At 36.5% G+C, this 16,788-nt stretch overlaps 1 non-coding gene across 1 annotated transcript; it reads left to right on the top strand.

Moving 5' to 3' along the window:
- Nucleotides 1-948: 948 nt before the first annotated feature.
- LOC141675333 (small nucleolar RNA R71) lies at nt 949-1,055 on the top strand. Its single transcript, XR_012555991.1, has one exon. It is a non-coding gene; the product is annotated as a small nucleolar RNA R71 (small nucleolar RNA).
- Nucleotides 1,056-16,788: the final 15,733 nt, after the last annotated feature.

Raw genomic sequence — 16,788 nt, forward strand, 5'->3', positions numbered from 1 at the left:
TGAAAGGTATGTTGATATGAACCAAAAACTTCTCAAATTGTTTGTCCAGCTTTTTCTTTATATTACCCTCAGGCGGAGTGTGCTCAACTGTAGTCTTCCTTGGTTCCACTTCTTCATCCTGCTGCTCTACTTCTTTCTCAGCCTCAGCTTCTTCAGTCAACACTTGAGTTTGTTCGGGGTTCGCAACCTTTCCAGACCTTAAAGTGATTGCCTTTACCTGCTCCTTAGCTTCCCTATTTCCTGGAACTTTGGTGACACTAGGTAGTGTACCAGGCTGACGATTTAGCAAGGCATTAGCAATTTGCCCAATTTTATTTTCCAAGGTCTTTATAGAAATAGCTTGACTCTTGTATATAAGCTTCAACTCCTCTAATTCAGATTTTTCATTGGCTTGTTGCAGCTGGAGTTGCTATCTAGGTGCATACTGTGGTTGCTAAAAACTAGGGGGTTGTACTGCTTAGCTGGATATTGCTGATAAGGCTGTTGAACTGCATTTTGAGTGTTGCTCCAGCTGAAATTAGGATGATTGCGGTTGTTAGGATGATAGGTGCCTGGCACTGGTTGCTGCAATCACTGGAAGTTGCTCCAAACTGAGCTGATTCACTAGAAATTACACACTGATCAGTCTCATGGGCACCCGCACTAAGCTCGCAGACACTAGCGATTTGATTAACTCCATAATTATCCAAAGTGTCCACATTCATCGTCAAAGCCTTAAGTTGGGCAGCGATAGCAGTTGCTGCGTCCAACTCCAGAATTCCTACGACTTTTCCTTGAGTCAGTCTCTGGGAAGGATTCCGGTACTCATTAGCATCCATTAGTTCAATAAGTTCATAAGCTTCATCATAGCTCTTAGCCTACAAGGCTCCTCCTGATGCTGCATCAAGCATGGGTCTAGAAGTAGCACCCAATCCATTATAAAAATAGTTGATAATCATCTAATCAGGCATGCCATAGTGTGGGCACTTCCTTAGCATCTCCTTATATCGATCCCAAGCCTCACACAGAGATTCTCTTATTTGCTGAGGAAACTGGGTAAGAGCATTCCTGATTGCAGCAGTCTTCGCCATGGGGAAGAATTTAGTTAGAAACTTTTCCGCAAGATCCTCCCAAGTGGTGATAGATCCTGCTGGAAGAGAGTGTAACCAGCACTTAGCCTTGTCCCTCAGAGAGAATGGGAAGAGGCGTAGATTGATAGCATCTTCAGTCACATCATTGAACTTGAAAGTGTCGCAGATCTCGATAAAATCCCTGATGTGCATGTTAGGGTCTTCAGTAGGAGAACCCCCAAACTGAACTGAGTTCTGTATCATCTGAATCGTACTTGACTTGATCTCAAAAGTGTTAGCCCTGATGGCTGGTCTGATGATGCTTGACTAAATGTCATTAATCTTAGGCTGAGAATAGTCCATCAAAGCCTTAAAATTTTTAGCTTGATCACCCATCTCTCTAAAGCTGGTTCTTCAACTTTCTTATCTTCTTCTACCTTCTTTTCTTCCTCGAAAACTTCTTACAAACTACCACAAATTGTTCCTTGGCTTTATCCAGTGTTTTCTTACGAGTACGCGAATGCGTATGCATACACCCTCACTAGAGTACCTAAAATAAGATAAGGAAACAGATAAGTAATAATGTTCGAGTCAATAAACTTTAACGACCACTGATGGAAAGCACATAAACTATAAATTAACACTGCAGTCCCCGACAGCGGCGCCAAAAACTTGTTACTCGCTAAACACGTGCTAATAATACACGCAAGTATACGAGTTCGCAAGTAGTATAGAATCTTTTCTAGTTCGTTCCCATAGAGACTATATTGGTTAACTAATTAATTCATGCACTTAAGCAACAATGTATGGTTATTATTCAATGCTAAGACGATAACAAATTGAGGTTGTTTATAACTAAGAATTAAACTAATAATTATAACTACGAGATTAATATTGACTGAATTAAAGTATATAATAAACATGGGATTCTAACTTCATCAAATACTTTATTCCATAGCCTTATTATTCTTAACCTTAGCATGCAATGATGGTGACACTAATCAGACAACATGAAACTGATAAACGCCAACTTTCATTGCACGAGTACCATACTACCAAACATCCACAAAAGAGATAGAAGCTGAATAGACACCAATTACATTGAGACCCTACATGTCTGTAGAATTTGACAACATAACGGTTTAAGCACAAGTTATCTATCTTGATTACACAGGGCAAGTAAGATTGCTAAAATTACCTACGCATCATACATAACAAATACATGAACCTATGCTAGCATGGCAAGTTCAAAATTCTTAAATTCACTTTTGCTTCATTAAGAATTAACACACTATCTTATAAGTTCGCGACGCTCATAAGACGAATATGCACATCCAATACTAGGATATCATACAATCACCACATACTAAGGCATCAAACAATTTAACTAAAAAAATCCATAAATAAATCCGCTAGAACCCCACGATAATGATTAGCCCATAATCGGACTCATCATCAACATGGGTTCCGATGAAAACATGATATAACAAACGTAGTCTTTATAATGAATAAATAAAACCAAGTATGAAACAAGAGTAAGGTTCACAAGTAAGAAAACTAGCATCCAAATACAACTTTAAACAAAAGATTCATAAGTAAAAACAAGATCTTCTTCGTCTTCGTTGAATCGTGCTAATACGGTCTTCTAACAGCTCTCCTTGATATGTCTCTGGCTTGATATATATTGATCTCTTATTAAAAATGACCTAAAGATATTTATATAGCACCCCCATGCAGTGTAGAATTCTTTCTCTCAGAAACCGAGTAGAAACAGGAATATGTCATCCCGACACGGTGCGGCCACACACTTGATCAGCACGGGCGCGATGGCTTTCTGTACTTTGGGCGCGGCCGCACGCTTGATCAGCGCGGGCGCGCTGGGCTTCTTCCAGAAATTATTTTCTCCTTTTTCCTTGCAGCTTCAAGCCTGCTTCAACGATCTTTTATTCCAACACCACCTTGACACCAAATTAGCACCAAAACAATGCTAATTCACCTGATTACTTAGATAATGCCAGAAATGCAAAAACACTCGAAAACACGTTAAAACACTTAACAACTTGAGTACAAATGCATCAATTCAAAGCTTATTAGAGCATTATAAAGTATCATAAATGCCACTCAACACCTTTCCTCTAATTAAAACATGGAAACTTCCCTGCTTGGGACTGTCCTTCACTTCCCTCAAACTTCATTCTCTTACCTTCCTTCTCCTTTTGTGACATTTCACTTTCCGTCTCTGCAATCATAGCCTTCTGCACAACTCCTACATACATATCTAATTCAAATATGGCCACCTTCCCTCGGATCTATGGCTTAAGACCTTGATGTAACCTCTTAGCTTTCTTCCTATCAGTGTCCATATATGATGGTAGAAAGCTAGACAATTCCTCAAACTTACTTCCATAATCTGTCACTGACATATTTCCCTGTTTTAACTCCAGAAACTTCAATTCCATTTGATCTTGAACAAACGGAGGGAAATACTTCTCTAAAAATAACTCCTTGAATCTATCCCACGTAACATCATTTGTACCTTCCAATATCTTAACAGTTTTCCACTAGAAGGTGGCTTCATTCTTCAGATAGTAACTTGCAAACTCAGTTTTTTGTTCCTCTCTCACCTTGACTAAGGCAAATGCCTTCTCAATTTCCTTCAACCAGACTCTTGCCTCAATGGGATCTACAGAACCTTTAAATTCCGGAGGATTCACCGCCTGAAAAATCTTAAAGGTTACCTGAGGATTAGTCTGCCTCTGCTATTGTTGAGTTAGGTGGACTGTTTGTTGAGCCAAGATCTGAAGAATTTGGGCTACAGTTGGGTTTATAGGACTTGGATTTGCATTCTGGTTATTGCTATTTTGGGTATTGTTGTTGGTTTCTTCATTCTGGCTGGTAGGACATATATTTCTTCTGGGAGGCATTTTCTGTAAAGAATCAAACAACTTATTTAGCCTTTGAAATTAAATCCTTTTTTATGAAAAGTTCTTGTAAAATAGAAATATCTCTTTTTTTGAAAAAAATTTCAATCGTTGAACTAAGTAAATGGCATGATTCTTTACAGAATGCAAACAATTAGGTGATATGGTGCATGTTATCACAAGAGTTTATAACCAGTGCAGTGAGTAAGATAAAATAGGTATAGTAATAACAATGCTGGAAAGGAAAGGTATTGATATATATATATATATATCAAAGTTTGATAGTACAAGAGACATTTTGATAAAAGCAAAGGTACAACAGGTCTATCCATTATTTATTAAGTCTAGTTTATTTATATACCCATACAAGTCTGATGATATACAATACACATTATTATACATATATCAGATGTCATATCATTTTTGTCGTTTAGGTTCAGGGAAACTCTGGTCCACCAAGCCTCTCAAAATCCTCCAATACCTCTTTGGCCCACCCTATAAGAGTATCTGGGGCTGCATACTCATAGGTAGCTCTATGAAGTCTACCCTCAAGTATTCTCTGGGTCACCTGAATCTCATTCCGAAGCTCCCTCATATTCCTGTCAACATCTATAGTCCTTATAAAGTGTTGTAGCTCCTGAATCTATGCCAATAAGGCCTCTCGTTCCAAAAGAAGAGCCTCATACTTATAGTATGGAACATGGTGTGGAGTAAATTGGAAAGTTGTACCCGCAACTGAATGTCCGGTAGAGTAAGAATCAGCAGGTGGGGGTCCTCGAATAGGTGGTCTCACACCAGGAGGTGGAATAGCTCGTAGTGGTGCAACCGTCATAACTGGTATTATAGCTGATACTGGTGGAAGAGCAGGGCGTGGATCAGCTGAAGGTCCTCAAATTGAAGTCTCTGAATGATCAGATGATATCGGGATAAAGGAATCTGCCATCGCTGCTATCTGAAAATTACGCTGCTAGATAAGAATCCCGAATCTCAACACCAATCATACCAAAACTTACTAATTAGTCACAATCAACTTCAACGTTTTATTTTTCTATTTCTTAATCATAACCTTAACCCTCTACCCATTCCCGACAATCTAGGCTTGTGACAGTGACTTTTAGCTCTGATGCCAAACCTGTAGCGCCCTCCAAACCCGGGTCAGAATTTTGGGGTCCATAACACACACACACACACCATATATAAACCTGTTTATGAAAATAATATATATACAATAACCCTTCTTACCATAACCAGGATCGCAACAGTTTAAAGTATGCCCACAAGCCACAACCTTATTTATATTACAACGTACCAAATCCCAATTTATTTATCTTACAATTGAAATTAAAATAGTATTACAACTTTCAACACAAACTAAGCCAAACATCTTTCGCTAGCTTATTCCATTTAACCTGAAAACCTAGCTCGCGCACTTGTCTGGGGATCCTCGCTACCTCCAATTTCCTTTTTAACTGGAAAAGAACATAGCCAGGTTTGCAAGAATGAGATAACTAGCTCAGCAACTCATAATGACAACACTGAGATTAAACAATAATCAATTAAAATGATATAAGGAATCAAGTTTCCTGATAAGTAGTGATTAGAATTAGATTTTCACTTTCATTTTTAAAAACCAAGGTTAGGCTGCTAATCAGTCACGCACTAGCCCCGAGCATGGCTTACAGCTTTGCTATTTATAGTGGATCCAAGGCATACATTGGCCTATCATGACCCCGAATCTGGTCCGACCATGAATATGGTCCATATTTAAAAACAATCCAATTTTATAGTAACAACATGTAAATCAATAAACAGAATCATAAACAACCTTTATCTCGAGGCATAGGGTGATTCTTAATACCAAGAAAGTATAACAAGGTAAATATGAAGATTGGCTTCCAGCCTGGGAAATAATCAGAAAGTAGAAGACCAAAAGTTTAGTGGTTACAAGGATTGGTCTTCTATTATACAAGGTATAAAGGTTTGTATGTTAAACAATTCCATATCAGGGATCAGTATTTGGTATATATGTATTTGTGGAGTAGTATCGTATATATGTGGTTCGTATCTGAGAATTCAACAATCAATGGTTTACAAAGCATAAGGCTTATGGCTCAAGATCAATAACAATAATCTGGGTTTAGGGTTAATTACTTCAAGGTACTTGCAATAATATTCGAATGAGCAGAAATACTTGCAATATATATGAAGAGAGTTCGAAGATACTTGCAATACATTATAAGAAAAAGTAGAAGCACTTGCCTTATCTATCCGCTTTCACCTTAATTGCACTCGTCAATTGTTCCCACTCGCTGGCCACTTGTTGTCCTTTTCTACATCTTACTTCCTCTGTTAAAGATCACATTTATTTATCAATACTCATTCTCATCTAAATTTATTCATTGCAAACATCTATTTACCCTTCGTTTCACCCAAATTCGATGTACGGATTGAAAGTTACGAATAAAACTGTCAAACAATGCACATACAGACATATTATACATCAATCAAATCACATATAACACGTATCACGTAAGATATTCGATCAAAATAATTTTTCGAAGAAGATTCGAGGTTAAAATGATTTTCCAGGTTTTTATTACAAATTTTTGATCATTTTTCAAAATTAAATCGGGTTTCCGAATTATTTTATAATTAAATAACAGAGTTCGAACACCCGAATCTGACTTAAAAATAATTTAATACTAATTATTAAGTTTTGAAAATAACTTAAAATAATATTTTAAAACTCGAAACTATTTTTTAAAATTTTTAAATCAAAAAATAATTAAATCTAATTATTAAATTAATTAAAATCAATTATTAATTAACTAAATTAATTAATCAATTATTATTAAATTAATCAATTAATTAAAATAATTAAAAATTAATAAAAAGTAATTAATAAAATAATTCAGATTTATTTCTAAATAAATAATTAATTAAAAATAATTTTCTGATTTTTAAATGATAAAAAAAACATTTTTAAAATAATTTTAAACAACAGGGGCCAAAATGAAAAGTTTGAAAAGTTTGAGGTTCAAAATGAAAAAAGAAATGAAGTCGGTGACCAAACTGAAGTTTAGCATCGTCTCCTTCCTCCATCGCAGGACGACCGCCATTGACGGCGAGCCAAGCTTTTCCGGCGAAATCGTTTCGTTACCAAACTTTCACCGAATAACCCTCTCTCTAGTAGGAAACGCGATGGTGGCCTCGAAATCTCCAGAAACACAACCAAATGGCCGGAAAATGGGGTTGAAGCTTCGCCGCCGGCGAGTTTCCCCAGATTTCGGTGGTTCATTCGGGCATCCCCCATTAAAACGGACACCACCATTCGAATCCTCTTGACATGATCTATCCATTGATATAAATTATATACACCCAGATTTAACGGATCAAAAATCCGGCCAAAACATGAGTTTTCCGGTGAATTTATTCAAGACACCAAGAACATTCAAACTCGAAAATCAAACTGACTTTTTTATATGTTATTGAACTCTAAATTCATCATATAATATACCAAAATGACCAGGATACAATTATCTACAAGATTAAGCCATCAAATCACCAAAACAACATCAAGATCAAAATTTCATAATTTAATCATCGATTAATTTGAAATAAAATAAATAAATAAGAATAGAACCTTGATTTCTGCACTGAAAGTGATGATTGATTCTGAAAGAGCTTTTTGAGAGCTTCAATTCGGTATATGGCACGCTTGATTCCGAGTTCGGTAACGCTTTCATTTTTAAGTTTGATTCTCAAGAACGCGACAATTTTACGCGTTTTTCTCTGTAAATTCTAGGGTTTATCTGTTCGATTATGATTATACGAATAAAATGAAATACGAAAAAGGCTATTTATATTTATTAAATATTAATACCCGTTGGATTGATTAGATCGAAAAATAAGCTACTTAGCCGCTAAGCAACTGCAAAAATGATCCGATTTGATACCCGTTTTGGATAATTATCAAAACCGGGCTTCTTATAAAACACTTTATACGAAGATAATGCAATAATATCCCATCTTTTGAGAATACAGGTTTTATTGATCTATCGAAATGATTATCTGTTAGGAATATATTGTGAACTTGATGATAAATCATATAAAACACCTTATTAGATTTAACTTAATGAATTTGTAGCACTCGACGAATGATCAAATATAGTCCCGATGGATGATTCAATATAGTCCCGACGGATGATGATTTGATATCCATCGAGTGAGTAGCTTATGTAATAATAAGTATTATAGCATATTTATGCAAACAACTTTGTGTAGATTCTGTAGTAGCATTTGAGTCATGTAGACTACTAGTAGATATGCAGAATAGGTTGATTAATTGTAAATAGGAGATGACTTGTAATTCTGCATAAATGAAATGGAGTCAAGTGTCGAATAGCTACCCGACGGATGATCAACAAAGCTACCCGACGGATGATTAACAAGCTACCCAACAGATAACAAGCATATACCCGACGGATGATCAATTCAAATATCTGTTGACAGTGACAACACAGTCACATGCGTTGGGTGGTTGCAAAAGGAATGTGGCAACCTGTTTAGAAGGAAATTGAGAACAAAGAAGCATTACCATTTCCATGCTATTAGAAGATATTCAAAGATGCTAGAATAGAGTAATGAAGCAGCATGGAGTTAGACTTGATAGGTTTTGTTTTATTATCTTGTCTTATTACCATGTAAACTTGGTGATATATAAACCAAGTGTAGCTAGAAGAACAAACATAACTAAGCAAACACTTTTAAAAGAGAAATAGAAAAAGCTGGACTTGTCAAGAATTTCTCTGTATTTTGTTTGTTTAACTTGTAAAGCAGCTGTGAGCCAATTTGAAATCCACCAGAAAGTTTTAAAGACTTGTGTTTTTATTACTTTGTGTTTGATTTACTTAATTCTTTATTCCACATTTTGTAAATCAAACACTTAGATATATATTGAGTCATAAATTTTTTATAAATCTCAAAAAGAAGCTAGAATTACATTCAACCCCCTTCTGTAATTCTTATTGTATTGTTAGGGAATAACAATTGGTATCCGAGCAAGCTCTTGAAGTACAAAGAGTGTAAAGATCACAATAAACATCAAGATGAACAAGAAGGATGTTGGAGTTAAAATTCCTTTTCTGGATAAAGACAATTATCACCACTGGAGGTGAAAATGCATCTACATCTTCTTTCTCAAGATGAGGCCTATGTGGATTGCATAGAGAGGTCCTCATGTACCAATAAAAGTTACAACAGGCAATGAACCATCTGTTCCCAAGCCTAGGCATGAATGGTCAGATCCTGATATTGAGCAAGTCAGGAAAGACAAGAAGGCTATGAATATATTGTTCAATGGAGTTGATGGTGATATGTTTGATAACATCATTAACTGCAAAACAACCAAGGAGGTTTGGGACACCATCCAGATTATTTGTGATGGTACTGAGCAAGTAAGGGAGAATAAGATGCAGCTGCTAATTCAACAATATGAGCACTTCCATTGTGAAGATAGTGAGTCTCTCACTGATATTTTTAGTAGATTTTAAAAACTATTAAATGCTCTAAAGTTGTATGGAAGAGTCTATCAGACAAAAGACTCTAGCCTGAAGTTCCTTAGATCTCTTCCAAAGAAGTGGAAACCAATGGCAGTGTCATTGAGAAATTCTCAGGATTACAAGGAGTTTACCTTGGAGAGACTATATGGCATCCTGAAGACTTATGAGCTTGAAATAGAGCAAGATGAGAGGATGGAGAAAGGAAGGAAGAAAGGAGGGTCAATGTCACTGGTTGCTGAATTAGAGAAAGAGAAAGAGATGAAGGTAGAAGCTGTTGAGTCTACTTCAAAGGTCTGTAAGAACAAGGGCAAGAGGCTGGTAGCTGAAAATGAAGATCATTTGATCCAAGATGACATGAATGATATTGATAGGCATTTAGCATTCCTTTTCAGAAGATTTTTCGAGCTCAAGTTCAAAAAGAACTTTGGAGCAGCCAACCAAGTACAAATATGGTGGATAAATCCAAATTCAAATGTTTCAAATGTGGCTTGGCAGGGCATATTACTAGTGAGTGTAGAAAGTCAGATTCCAATAAAAAGAAGTTTGAGCCTGTTGATTATAAACAGAAATATTTTGAGTTGCTCAAGCAAAAGGAAAGGGCTTTCATTACACAAGAAAATGACTGGGTAGCTGATGGATTGGATGAAGATGAGGATGTAAGCTATGTCAATCTAGTCCTGATGGCCAAGTCTGATGAAACAGAAACAAGTTCTTCAAGTAATCAGGTAATCACCACTAACCTAGCACATTTATCTAAAGCTGAGTGTAATGATGCAATCAATGACATGTCTACAGAATTATATCACTTGCGTGTTATACATAAGTCCCTCACTAAGGAAAATGCTAAAATTAAAGAAAACAATTTGTTTTTAAGTGAGAGGAATAATGTGCTAGAGTCCCAGTTTATTGAATTTGAAAAATTGAGAATTGAGTGTAAGATTGCTAAGGATGAATTAACTGAGTCCTTGAGGAAATAAGAGATTTTAAAGAAGCAGCTTGAACGAGAACATGAAGTGATTAAAGTATGGAAATCATCTAGAGATGTCCATGCTCAAATCACTAAAGTTCAAGGTATTGAGTCCTTTTGTGATGCAGCCTGGAAAAAGAGTAAGAAGAAGCTGGAATCCAATTTGGTTGAAGGATTGCTAACAGATGTGGACTTAACAGATGATGAGTATCATCCGTCGGATAATCAAAAGGATTATCCGTCGAGTGACAAAGAGCCACATCCGTCGGTTGTGAGCATACCTGTGAGCAAAGCCAAGCTTGCCAAGTCGAATGAAAAATATGGATCAGTTTCCAAAAACTTTGTTTCAGGAGAATCAAGTCAAGTGAAGAAGGAGAAGAAAGTGAATGTTGGTCATCTGTCCATCAAGCAATTGAATGACAGGCTAGAAAAGATTGAGGTTAAAATAAAAACTAAAAAAACAATAGAAATGGGAAAGTAGGGATTAACAAACATATCAACTACACACCTGATAAATATGCTCCTAGAAAAATCTGTATTAAGTGTGGTAGTGTTAATCATTTGTCTGTTAATTGCAGACTTGCCATGCCTACTCCTATATCTGTACCCTCTTCTTTTCCCAACATGAATGCCATGCCTTCTATGCCTATAAATGTTATGTCTGCTCAGAATTTGAATGCACAATTTGCTAATATGCCATTTTCACCTAATCCTTATTATGCTGCATTTAGTATGACACAAATGTAATTTAGCATGCCTTGCTGGAATAACATGTTTGCAAACATCATGCTTTTTCCTGCTAATTAAAATGTGCTTGATAATTCTGTTTTAATGACTGGCTTCAAAGGCCCAACTCAAATGACTAAGGATGAATCAGAAATTCCCAAGTTAAATGAGATCAAACCTAAGAAACCAAAGAAGAAAGCTAAAAAGGCAGGACCTAAGGAAACTTGGGTACCAAAATCAACTTAATTTGGTTTTGATGTGTGCAGGGAAACATAAAGAATCTTGGGTACCTGGATAGTGGTTGTTCAAGACACATGACTGGAGATTCTACCCTGCTCACAGAGTTCAAGGAGAAAGCTGGCCCAAGTATTACTTTTGGAGATGACAGCAAGGGTTATACTGTGAGATATGGCTTGATTTGAAAAGACAACGTCATCATTGAAGAAGCTGCCCTAGTGGATGGTCTTAAGCATAATTTGTTGAGTATCAGCCAACTTTGTGATAAGGGCAATTTAGTAAGCTTTAATTCAGAAGCCTGTGTTGTGACAAACAAAAGAAGCAACAAAGTGGTTCTCACTGGTATGAGAAAAGGAAATGTGTATTTAGCTGACTTCAACTCATCTAATACAAAATCTGTCACTTGCCTTCTCAGTAAAGCAAGTCAAGATGAAAGTTGGCTATGGCACAAGAAGCTGTCCCATCTAAACTTCAAGACCATGAATGAGCTTGTCAAGAAAGAACTGGTTAGAGGCATTCCTCAAGTGGAGTTTTCTAAGGATGGATTGTGTGATGCCTGTCAAAAAGGAAAGCAGATTAAAGCATCAATCAGAAAGAAGCTTGATTCAATAATTGAAGAACCTTTGCAATTGCTACACATGGATTTATTTGGACCAGTCAATGTGTTGTCCATTTCAAGGAAAAGATTTTTCCTAGTAATTGTGGATGATTTCTCAAAGTTCTCTTGGACATATTTCCTAAAGTCTAAAGATGAGGCCAGTGAAATCATCATCAATCACATAAGGCAAGTCAACAATCATCCTAATTTTAAAGTAAGAAGAATCAGGAGTGACAATGGAACTGAGTTCAAGAATTATGTGATGAGATCATTTTGTGAAGAGAATGGGATAATGCATGAGTTTTCTGCAGTAAGAACTCTATAACAAAATGGAGTAGTGGAAAGAAAGAACATATCTCTTATTCAAACTGCAAGGACAATGCTTTAAGAATCAAAGTTCCTAACATATTTTTGGGCTGGAGCTGTGAATATTGCCTGGTACACTCAGAATATTTCTTTGATTAATCAAGCAAAGTGTATGACACCCTAGCAATTGTACAAGAACAAGAAACCAACCCTAAATTTTCTTCATGTCTCTGGCTGCAAATGTTTTATCTTGAGAAATCAAAATGATCAACATGGGAAGTTTGATGCTAAAGCAGATGAAGGAATTTTTGTTGGATATGCTATGGGAAAAGCATATAGAGTATACAATCTTAGAACCAACATTTTTATGGAATCAATACATGTCGTGTTTGATGATAAAAAGATTGAAGGACTGCAAGATGAAGATTCTCATGAAAGCCTCAAGTTTGATAATGTGGAAATGGTTAGTGATGACAGTGATGATGAAAGTGATCAAGAAATATTGAATAAGGATAATACAGAAAAATCTACAACTAATGAAGCACATATTTCAATATATGTCGAGTTGCAAAATGCTTCATCCGTCGGGAGACAATCTACCTTATCCGTCGGGAGACAATCAGCTTCATTCATCGGAACACAAAGTGCACCATTTGTCGGGTCATTAAGAGAAGCTGAAAGTCAGAATATGTCACTTCCAGAAAGTTCCCCTTTCTCAAATCAAAGATTCACAAACTCAGGGGGAGTTTCTATTAATCAAAACTCAGTCACACATCAAGAAAATAATGAGGCCTCTTCATCTAGAGCTAATCTACCTCAACAAAGAAAATGGACTAAGGATCACCCTTTAAGCTCATCATTGGTGATGCAGCTTCTAGAGTTCAAACAAGGAGAGCAACTCAAGAAGAATGTCTATATAGTAGCTTCCTATCTAAGGAAGAACCAAAGAAGGTAGAAGAAGCTTTGTTGGATCCTGATTGGATTTTAGCTATGCAGGAGGAGCTAAACCAATTTGAAAGGAACAAGGTATGGAACCTGGTACCCAAGCCTAGAGGAAAGAATCCAATTGACACCAAATGGGTATTCAGAAACAAGATGGATGAAAATGGCATAGTAGTCAAGAACAAAGCTATATTGGTTGCTAAGGGCTAGTGTCAACAAGAAGGAATAGATTTTGATGAAACTTTTGCTCCAGTTGCAAGACTTGAAGCCATCAGAATTTTCTTAGCCTATGCAGCTCATGCCAATTTCAAGGTCTATCAAATAGTTGTCAAAATTTTCTGAATGGAGATTTGGAGGAGGAAGTCTATGTTAGTCAGCCTCCTGCTTTTGAAGATCCAAATTTCCCAAATCATGTCTACTATATATTGAAATCACTTTATGGACTGAAGCAAGCACCTAGAGCCTGGTATGACACTTTATCAAAGTTTCTTTTGGAAAACCACTTCACAAGAGCTACTGTTGATAAAAATTTATTCTTTAGAAATATTAATGGCTCTAGTATACTTGTTCAAATTTATGTAGATGATATTATTTTTGGCTATACAGATGAAAAACTTTGCAAAAAGTTTGCCAAATTGATGCGGAGTAAGTATAAAATGAGCATGATGGGAGAACTAACTTACTTTATTTGTTTTAAGTTAAGCAAGTTAGTGATGGAATATTCATTAGTCAAACTAAATACATTCATGATCTTTTAAAGAAGTTTGATCTAATGGATTGCACATCTACAAAAACTCCCATGGCCACTGTAACTAAGCTTGAATTAAACACTACTGAAAAGTCTGTGGATATTTCAAACTATAGGGGTATGGTTGGCTCACTGTTGTACTTAACAGCTAGTAGGCCAGATATAATGTTTACTACTTGTCTTTCTGCTAGATTTCAGGCTGATCCTAGAGAATCTCACTTAGTAGCTATTAAGAGAATTTTCAGATATCTCAAGGGAACACCAAAACTTGGCATTTGGTACCCTAGAGATTCTGATTTTGATCTAACTGGTTATTCAGATACAGATTATGCAGGTTGTAGAATAGAAAGAAAAAGTACAACAGGAACCTATCAATTTCTAGGAAACAAGCTTGTGTCCTGGTTCAGTAAAAAGCAAAATTCAGTTTTTACTTCTACAGCTGAAGCTGAATATATTGCTGCTGGTAGTTGCTGTGCACAAATTTTATGGATAAAAAACCAATTGTTGGACTATGGTCTACAAGTGGATAGAATTCCCATTTTCTGTGATAACACAAGTGCAATTGCCATCACTGAAAATCCAGTGCAACATTCAAGAACAAAGCACATAGACATCAAGTACCACTTCATAACGGCTATTTTGAGCAATTTTTATTGGTCACTTTATTTTACTTTATTATTTTTGACAGTTTATTTATGAGATAGTATAAAAGCAGAATTCACTTTTATTATATTCTTTTATCATTCTCAATTTCCAATTTCTCTAACTTCTTTCTTCTCAAAAGCAAACACTCTCTCTGCAATTTTCAATCTCTAACAATGGCACCATTCATCAAAATCATGTCTCAAACTGGGTACATCTACGAAAAGAATAACTTCACAGCTCTAGTGAACAAGGAGATTCAACAGTCTGGAAACTATCACAAAATGATGGATTTTGTAAAAGGCTGCAAACTCAACTATGCTATGCTGGAATCTCCCACCATCTACTGTGAGGTTGTAGAGGAGATATGGACAACTGCAGTGCCAGTGTACAACTCAACTGATAAGACCGTCACATTCACTCTTAAAGGTAAGCAGTTTTGCATTAACAGTGATATTGTCAAGGCATGCTTTAGAATTCCTGATAATACCGTTACTGCTCCACACACAGACACTGATATTGTTAACATGCTAAACTCCATGGGCTATGCACTTACTACCTGTAAGTTAAGTGAAATTAGGAGGTTAGGACTTAGAAAGGAATGGAGCTTTCTGTGTGATGTGATAACTAAAGTGTTTTCTGATAAGATTAGTAACTTTGATTCTATTAACATATCCATGCTTAACATGCTTTACATGCTAGTTACTGATAAGTACTTTAATTTCAGTAACTTGGTCTTGTTTGAGTTAGGCTTTAAGTTAGGAGAACTCAATAAGAGAGGTAAAAGTGTTTATTATGCTAGATTTTTCATGATGCTTGCTAACCATCTCATTGAGAATATTGTGATTGAGAACCCAACCAACAAGCTGAATTGTTGGGTTCAAGAAAGGAGAATAATTGCGGATCTTAATTGAGCAGACCACCACAAAGAGGTGCCCCTCTTCTATTTTCCAGTAATGGAGGGACCTCGGGTAAGTGAGGTAATTTCTACTGTCTCCACTCCTCCAACCTCACACATTTCTTTGCCTTCAAATATAGAAATGACATCTGTGTCAATGACCAAATAGATGCCTACCCAAGCTACTAAGTCACAAACTTCTAAATCTAAACCTAATAAAGCCCCCTCTAGTTTCTTTCAAAAGAAACGAGTTACAAAATCCACTAAACAAAAAGAGGGGAGTGGGACATGGTGAAAATCAAAGAAACCCCAAGGATAAGGCTGGTGAGAAGAGAGTACCCAAACCCAGCCACACCACAGTTTCCCAACAAACTGTGGTTGTTAATAAGGAAATAAGCTCATAACTAGTTTCATCCTCTAAAAAGGATGTGACTATTGAAACAAGCTCCCATCCAGGAGCACAGGACAAAAAGGGTAGGGACACTAGCTCACCATAAACTTATGCTAGAAAGAAAATATCAAAAACCCTTGGGGATGCACAGGGCACACACACAGTGCAAACTGGTGCTAAAAACCCAGTCATTGCACCATCTCAAAGTCAGATTGATGTGGCTCCAATAAATGTGGAGTCACAACCAAAATCTCTCAGAATTGAAGCACTTGATACACCAAATTCTCTCGAACACTCACTGGATGTTGACATGATAAATACATCACTATTAAATTCTCCATCTTTAACTCTCTTAGAGAAGCCAAAAATCCAAGCAAGTGAGCATCAACTTTTAGATGATTTGTTGGCTCACTTGCCATTTCTTTCTGAGTCTGTTGAGACATCTGCGCCAAAATTTTCATCAATCTGCACAGATTCTACAATAGTCTCCACTCCAAACTCATTCATTTCTTCTATCCCGATGGATATTCATCATTCGTCGAGTATTGATTGTATCCCGATGGATAAGCCTAACAGCAGTCATCCGTCGGATAGCCAAACTACTATCCCGATGGATATTCCTCATCCGTCGGGTGTCTCTACACAACTTCAAATTTCTTCAATTCTTACAAGTGCAGAAGACTTAGTAGCAGTACAATAACTCTTAGGACTGAGGGAAGGGAGTGAATTGAGTGAGAGTCTGGGTTGCTCCCAGGAAAAAGGAGAGAAAAAGAGTGAACTAATACAGTCCATTTCTTCAGGA

This window comes from Apium graveolens, chromosome 7, assembly GCF_009905375.1.
Source record: "Apium graveolens cultivar Ventura chromosome 7, ASM990537v1, whole genome shotgun sequence".
Classification (NCBI taxonomy): Eukaryota; Viridiplantae; Streptophyta; class Magnoliopsida; order Apiales; family Apiaceae; genus Apium; species Apium graveolens.